General features: G+C 33.9%; 1 pseudogene; it reads right to left on the reverse strand.

The window, feature by feature from the left end:
- Positions 1-5,541: 5,541 nt before the first annotated feature.
- On the reverse strand, positions 5,542-7,059 carry LOC149537603 (phospholipase A1-Igamma3, chloroplastic pseudogene; annotated as a pseudogene).
- Positions 7,060-7,668: the final 609 nt, after the last annotated feature.

Below are 7,668 nucleotides of genomic sequence, written 5' to 3' on the forward strand. Positions count from 1 at the left end.
ATTGACACCAATCATGGGACCCCTGAGAGGTTGGGGGCCCAGATAGGCATAGTCATCAAGAACATTGCATGGTTCCATCAGGCTAGGATTTTCCACTTGATTCAAGACCCAACCATTCAAGGACTTAACAAACAACATTAGCTCTAGATCTGGACACACATGGGCCAGCTCTGGGGGGCTAACATTGGTGGGGGGAGCCATTCCCTTGAAGACTAAGAAGGAATGAAACTAGATTAGAGGTCAAGAGTGGGTTAAGCTTTTTACATTAAGGACTTGATGCTCTAATACCAATTATTAGAATGTAAGCTCCACCAAGATAACTAAGATTTGGGGAGACAGAGGGGGGGTGTGGTGGATTAATATGTTATGCAATGAAAATAACTCTCATTATTATTATTAATTATAAAACATTTAATCAATAGATGCAACAACCTTATAAAAATAACCATGCACAATAACTCTAGACTTGTTTACTAGGGAAAATATTGATCAAAGGGAAAACCCTAGTGAAGATGCTACCCACACAAAATGATATGATAATAATAAATTTCTTTGTTATAGGATAAACCCTATTAGGAGTTAGTGAAATACAATCAATACATATGAGTCTCTATTAGGAGACTTTGAATCATAGTTAGCATATTCCAACCCTATAAGGAGTTGTGCTAACCCTATTATGATTTGAAAGGAAGAACACTAAACCCAATATCCAAATGGCATGTGTACTATCCCTTTTGAATAATACAATGTAAAAGAACAACTATTCAACCAACAACTTATCTTGACAAACAGAGTTCCTTTTAAGCTCATTGTGCCTTAACTACACCAAACTCTTCTTTGATCTTGACAACTTTTCATACCAAGTTCACACAATAGATATTGCAAGGCTATTGTTGCATACCATACAAATAATCTCACTAATTACAAAAATATATGTATTGGATGCCACTAATATAATAACTCACACTCTACCACAAGGAAATAACTTTTATTTTACAAGTCCTTAAATAAGTGATTGAGATAGGCTTGAGGCTTTCCTAATTTACAATGATAATATAAGACATCCTTAAGATATTATAATACACATTATGTTAAAATATTACCTCCTTTCATGATTACAACCAATCTATCAGTTCACTTTCTTCAGTAGAGAACATATGATTATGCTAACTTAACCAAGTCATTTTCAACATATCTTCAACCTCTATCTCAACTTGCTTAACCAAATTCCATATTTTTTAGGAGATAAAATCCAAATAATAGTATCTTCTTTCTAGAAATGTGGTCTGAAAGCTTCCTTTACTAAAATATGTGCAACTCTATCGAGTCTTTATATTTCCATACATCGTCTTAACTTTTGCATCTACACATACTGTATGTAACAAATTGTTAAGTACACATAATATAATCTTTAATCCTTGAACCATTTATAGATAATCTCTCTATGTTGTTCTTCTAGTTGTCACAAAATAACAAGTATGTTGATATTAATGAAAAACACTATCATGAATGCAACACATAAAATTTGAATCATGTCTCCAATGATGCTATTATATACTCCCCTATATGAATACCATGAACATTCATTGTAACATAGATATCCTATCTATGTTGTAATAGGGGCAGCTTGGATTCTTTAATATCTTGATGGTAGCTAGAAATTAATAATGGTGTTCATGGAAGATGTTATAACATTTTATCATGCACATGTGTTTGGATATGAGAGTCATTTATCTTTTTCTAGAAAGGTGTTTGGTATCTATTATAAAATGTATTTTAGTAGCAACCAACTGGGTTGTCGAATCATGTGAATTATCATTAAAAAAAGTTATATTCTTTTGTAACATGTGGTATACTTTATATATATATGTGTGTGTGTGTGTGTGTGTGTGTGTGTGTGTGTGTGTGTGTGTGTGTGTGTGTGTGTGTGTGTGTGTGTGTGTGTGTGTGTGTGTGTGTTTATGCAAGTGTACATGCCCTATGATATCTCTATGTAATTAATTGTACATTGGGTAATCTCTAATAAGATGAACCAATAATATATTAGGAAAGGTTTTAAAGGAGATATATTTTCCTTTTCTAGAATGTATGAACTAGATAATAAGAATGGAATAATGAAATCCTTGATGGTAGATTATTAGAACACAATAGATAAGCCATTGGGATGTTGGTTGACTTCAAAGGAACATTTTTGGAGAAGTAAGTTCTAGTTTAGTTAATTCATACTTATTAGATATGTTATCCTAAAATGTTTATCTTTCACTATTGTCAGAGCATTTGGACAATGGGTCCACTTGTTCTCATCAACCTTTAACATGGTTAGAACCTTCTAAAAAGGGGTCTAGATATCCTAACACAAAATTATCCTTTATCAAAGGTTTTTATCGTAATTGAACTATATTTGACTCCTAAGAGGGTCACATCCTTTTACGAGGAGGCTACATATTAGTACACTATATTGTGGGTGCTAATCCTACCATTATTTTCCATCTAATCAAGGATTTCCCAAGTCAACAAAATCCATATGTATGGTGTATGGTTTCCTATTATTGTGTACATCATTATCCTAATTGTTGGTGATCAAGTTTGTATGTTTTGATTTGATTATATTTGTTTACTATTGATTACTCCTAACCTTAAAATTAGATGTTCACAATGATTCTATATACTTAAAATTACTAATAGAAGTGAATTAATTATACTAACTAAGAATGAAAGAGCCTCCTAAATATAGAGGATCATAGAGTTTTGAAAGGATCTCAAAATATTCATGTTGGATTTTGAAATAAATATCAAATGTAATATAAAATTATAAGTACATTAGACCGAATAATACAAAAATCTCTTGAAAAAATTCTCTCCACCTCGACAATAGAAAGTCACTCATTCGTAAGAGTAGAGAAGAATAAAATAACAAGATTTTTGTTTCAAACCTAATTCATCCTTGAAAATGAGAAGTCCTATCCAAAAAAAGGCAATATAGACAAGGAAATAACCATTTCTTAAAAGTTGTAAACCACCTTGATAGGATTTAATTTCACTTCCAAAGAATATAGGAAAAAAAATAGATGATAAAATGATTTAGTCACCCATCCTAGCTTTAAGGAGAAACCCAAGCCTACTAAGGAAAGAATGAAAAGAAATATGGGCTTTAAAATGAAAAGAAGAAATCCCCATCAAAGAAAAACAATAAAAAAAACCACACAAAACAAGGATGGGCCCTTCAAAATAAACAACATCCATGAGAAAAAGGAAAACTATAAACACCTTGACCTTAAAAGTTAAACTTCAGATAACCAATGAGAAAAGGTGAAAGAATTACACAAACTCTAGAAAATAAAATCTTCTTCGATATATGAAGATGAATATAAGAGATATAAGATTAAAAAAACCCTTAGAGGATAAAGAATTTAATAAGGGAAAATTAAAACTAAGAAAATCAAAATATTTTCAGAGTATTGGTATGAAAAAAAAGGAAAAAGAAAAAAGAAAAGAGTAAGAAAAATCCCAAAGGGAAACAAAATAGCCACAAATTGACAACTAGGGTCATTTAGTCTAGAGATACCATGAAAAGCTACATAAAATGTGGAAGGTCATGAGTTTGGAGAATGAATCCAAGATAGGGATACTACCCAAAACAATGAGGTCCACAAAGAGAAATATTAAATGTTGTAGAAAGCCCATGCTAAAATGTTCCAAATGAAACACTAGAACTAAAAGGGGCATAAGTGTGCTCCCCAACTCACATATCCATTGAAGTCCCAAATTATAAATAAAAGCTCCTCTTGAAAGTGTGCCATAAGGACATTAAATAAAATGAGATTTCTGGATTGTCTTGGAGACAGATCATGAGCTAGGTAAACATGGCTAAAGAAAAATGGGAAAAGAAACTATGAATCCGAACCCAATATTGTTGCAACTTATGAAAAAACTAAAACATATAAAGGAAAGGTTTAACGTGGTGGCACAAGTGGTAGCAAGGATGTGTAGCACCACAATGAAGTAGGTGTGAACCCAAAGATAATCACTAAAATAAGAGAACAATTAAGATGTAGAATTTTGAGCTCTATAATACTAGAGTAAATGATAATAAAATATATTTTCCATGTTAAATTAGAAGGTTGCATGTGTCATCCCTAGTCAAAATTGTACACCATAGGCAAATATGGAGAAAGCCACAACTATACTTGTGGTAGATGATGGTGTTGAGAACATGCATTTGGATACCACCTCCATTCTTTCCACCAAGGAATATAGTTAGTGACTCCAATTTCATGCAAAAATTATAGTGGTGAATGGAAAACTCAAATGTGTCATAGTCCTAACTGTGACCAAAACTTGAAACCAAGCATCCTCCAATGTGTAGATTGACATAGTACCTCTACTAAAAAGATCTTATGGAGTGTAGAGGCTATTTCTATTTAAATGCAAAGAATGTATACTAGGAATTATAGCTAAAGGGAGACCTTGCATCCTTATTTATGGTGACCATAGAAGACTATATTGATTAAACAAAAGATTTTCTCAGAAACCATAACTATGTTATCTAAGCCAAGGCTTGGAAGACTCATGAGCATTAGTTTGAAATCTCATTTCTTTCCATGATGGGAGATGCAATGGATGGCCATAAGAGATGCATTATCATAATACAATTTTCCATACTTCATCTCCAGTGATGGTACACACTACCCATTTAACATAAATATCTTAGACTTTTATATTAGTTAAAATGAATCCCAACCCCGACAATGTTGAAGGAGACCACAATAATCCCAACCAACCTAGTTATAATCATGTCTTTGAGTATCTTAACAAATGATCTAACTTGGCATAGAATGCTTTGGAAGGCAACTATCATGATGAATTATAAACATGCATTGCAACCAAAATCTTTGAACAGACTTGGTAATCTAATATTCTAGCTTGGCTTCAATCTTAGAGACCACCACATTTCATGTTGTGAATCCATGAAATTGAATGTGAAAGTAATTCCTAAAAATGGGAAAATCTAATTCTTAAAAATGGAAAAATATTGCCATGTTGAATCTATTTCTTGTCATATTAGATCTATTTCCATTCATAGTGCAAAATCAATTGTGGTGGTAGGAAAAAAAGACTTGAATGGCAATCAATTTTATACCAATCAAAGAGTAAAGTCAGATGCCAAACACAAAGATAAAGTAATTAATGATTTCAAATTTGAATGTCAATTTCAATATATTTTTATTTTATTTAAAGTACTTTCAATTTTAAATTTCATTACTGTACCTTCAAACATATTATTCCGTATTGCTGTTCATAAATTTTAGTGATCATCCAAAATTCAAATACAATTGCAATTAATGTTTACAAATATTATCAATTGAGAGAAAAATATTTGAAGTAGAAGGGTTCTAAATTATGTATTGCCATGTCTTAATGTTAGTAACCATCCCAATTTCCAATACAATTGCAATTGGTGTTTCCATATATTAATAATTCAGAGTGCATAAAGATTCCATGAGAAGTATTGTATTTAACAACATTATAATCAGAAAGGTTCTAATATCTATTTCCAATGTGGAAGAGACTAATAACTCCAAAAAGAGCGACAATCACCTCTAAAACAATTACTAAATTAGAGATGAGGACGGAAGAGGATTCAGGAACAGAAAGAACAGTGGGAGATCTCGGAGAGTATACCAGCTTTCCATCTATGCGTTTCACCATTTCCTTGTTTCTCCGTGTCCACCAATAGGAAGGAATTTGAAGCTCTGGAATCAATAAGTCAGAATTCTTGTTAACCAGAGCTGGATCTCTTCGTGGCAATCTAAATGGCAGATTGCTATTCTCTTGAAGCCCATCCACTAAATGGAGATAAACCTCTAAATTGTGAAAACTTGAAGGATTATAAGTTTTCTTAAGCATCTGCGAGTTGCTGCTATCCAAGGTAATCTCGATACCCACATGAACATATGTCCATGGAAACCAGTACATAATTCTGGGTAGCCAACCCATTTTCTCATTCACGAAAACTCCAGGAATTTTTGGGACCAAATCCTTTTTGTTTACAAGCCGCAACACTTTGATTCCAATCTCCTCAACGTGTTGGGAAAATGACAAGTTTCCTACGCGCGGAGAGGCAAAGGCAAAGACTGTGACAGGTATTGACCGCATCTGATTTTCATTCATCACCATCTGTTTTATATCATATGCACTTATTGTCGCCAGCGCAGCTCCCAAGCTGTGACCAGTGAACGTTATACTCACATCTTCATCTTTGAAATCATTTAATAACCTCCTTATTTCACCCACAACAATCTCTCTTGCGCTCAGCCTGGATCTTCCAGATCCTTCGTCTACCGATGTATAACATGTTAAAAACCCCTTCTCTATACGAACATCAGGTTTGAAAGTGGTTTGGATGTTGGACTTTGTACTAGCCGATAAAGCAGCAGGAACTAATATGTCTTTGAGATTTTGCATCCATTCATGGGGTGTTTCAGTGCCTCTCCATGCAACAACTATGTCACGCCTTCCCAATCTTTTTATCTCATTTGGGTCAGTGCAAACAGCGATATATCCCATCCAAGCGCCGCTATACCTCCATTTCTCACGGAAATAGGATATTAGGGTTCCGGTATTGGCGTATATATATTGGGTAACTTGGTAACCGAGCCCAAATTTCACAGATCCCAGTGTCTGGCCTAATGAGCTTTTGGAGCGCTTGCAATTCCCATAGTATTGAGAAGAGCGAGTATTATCAAATGCGTCATAGCAGTGCTGTGCAAAATCACCATATCTGAGTATCTCTGACTTGAGAAGTGGGTTAATGGGATTCAACATGCCATTCCAGTTATTGGCACCCTGGATTTCTCGCCAATTATCCCCAAATTCCAGTTGATCTTTGAATATCACATCATCATTCATTTCTTCACTTTTTTTTAGAGAACCATTGCAAACTAGATCTAATGCAGAATTTGCCATAGATTATCAGAACTATTTATGCTTCTCTTTTTGCAGGGCAAGTTTTTGTCGAATTGAGTTTGCAGAGATTTGAGCTGTTCAGAGGTTGGCCAGTTGACTTTTAGATTAGCTGATACAAATGCAGAATGAAGTGAGTAATGTATTTATATTCAGTATTCTGAATATTAAAACCTACCATTCTTGAGGCGACTCAGCTTCAAACCTTCCAGCTGGGTTCCTCTGGGATTCAAACCTTCCATTCTCAGTACACATTATCGTCCATGTGTGACTTTTCAAGTTGTTAAAAGACTGCGCACACGTTTGGCCTGCCATTACTGTTTTAAGCGTGAACTTTTTTACTAAAACTAAAACATTTTGTGTTGAAATTTATAATAAACAAATGGGTTGAAGGAATTTAAAGTAGGTATGGATGATTGACCTTGTACAAAAGTTATATAAATCTTATAATAAAGTACATTGCATATTGCTGATTAATCTTATCTTTTAGTAACTAGGTCTCTTTGTAATGTTTTCCAGTTGATCGGGGGTTGCTCACGCGTTCAGGTATGATTTCGGTAGATTTGGTCAAGGTTCGGTACAAACTAACGAAAATTATAGGGAGGAGGAAAGATTTTGGGATAACATAAGCTAATAATAAGAATCACGGGGAGGGTGCTAGTGGTCGAATGATCAGGATAATATTTATATAACTGCTAGTGGCGG

This window comes from Cupressus sempervirens, chromosome 9 (assembly GCF_028749045.1).
Source record: "Cupressus sempervirens isolate cs-2001-9-10 chromosome 9, ASM2874904v1, whole genome shotgun sequence".
Classification (NCBI taxonomy): domain Eukaryota; kingdom Viridiplantae; phylum Streptophyta; class Pinopsida; order Cupressales; family Cupressaceae; genus Cupressus; species Cupressus sempervirens.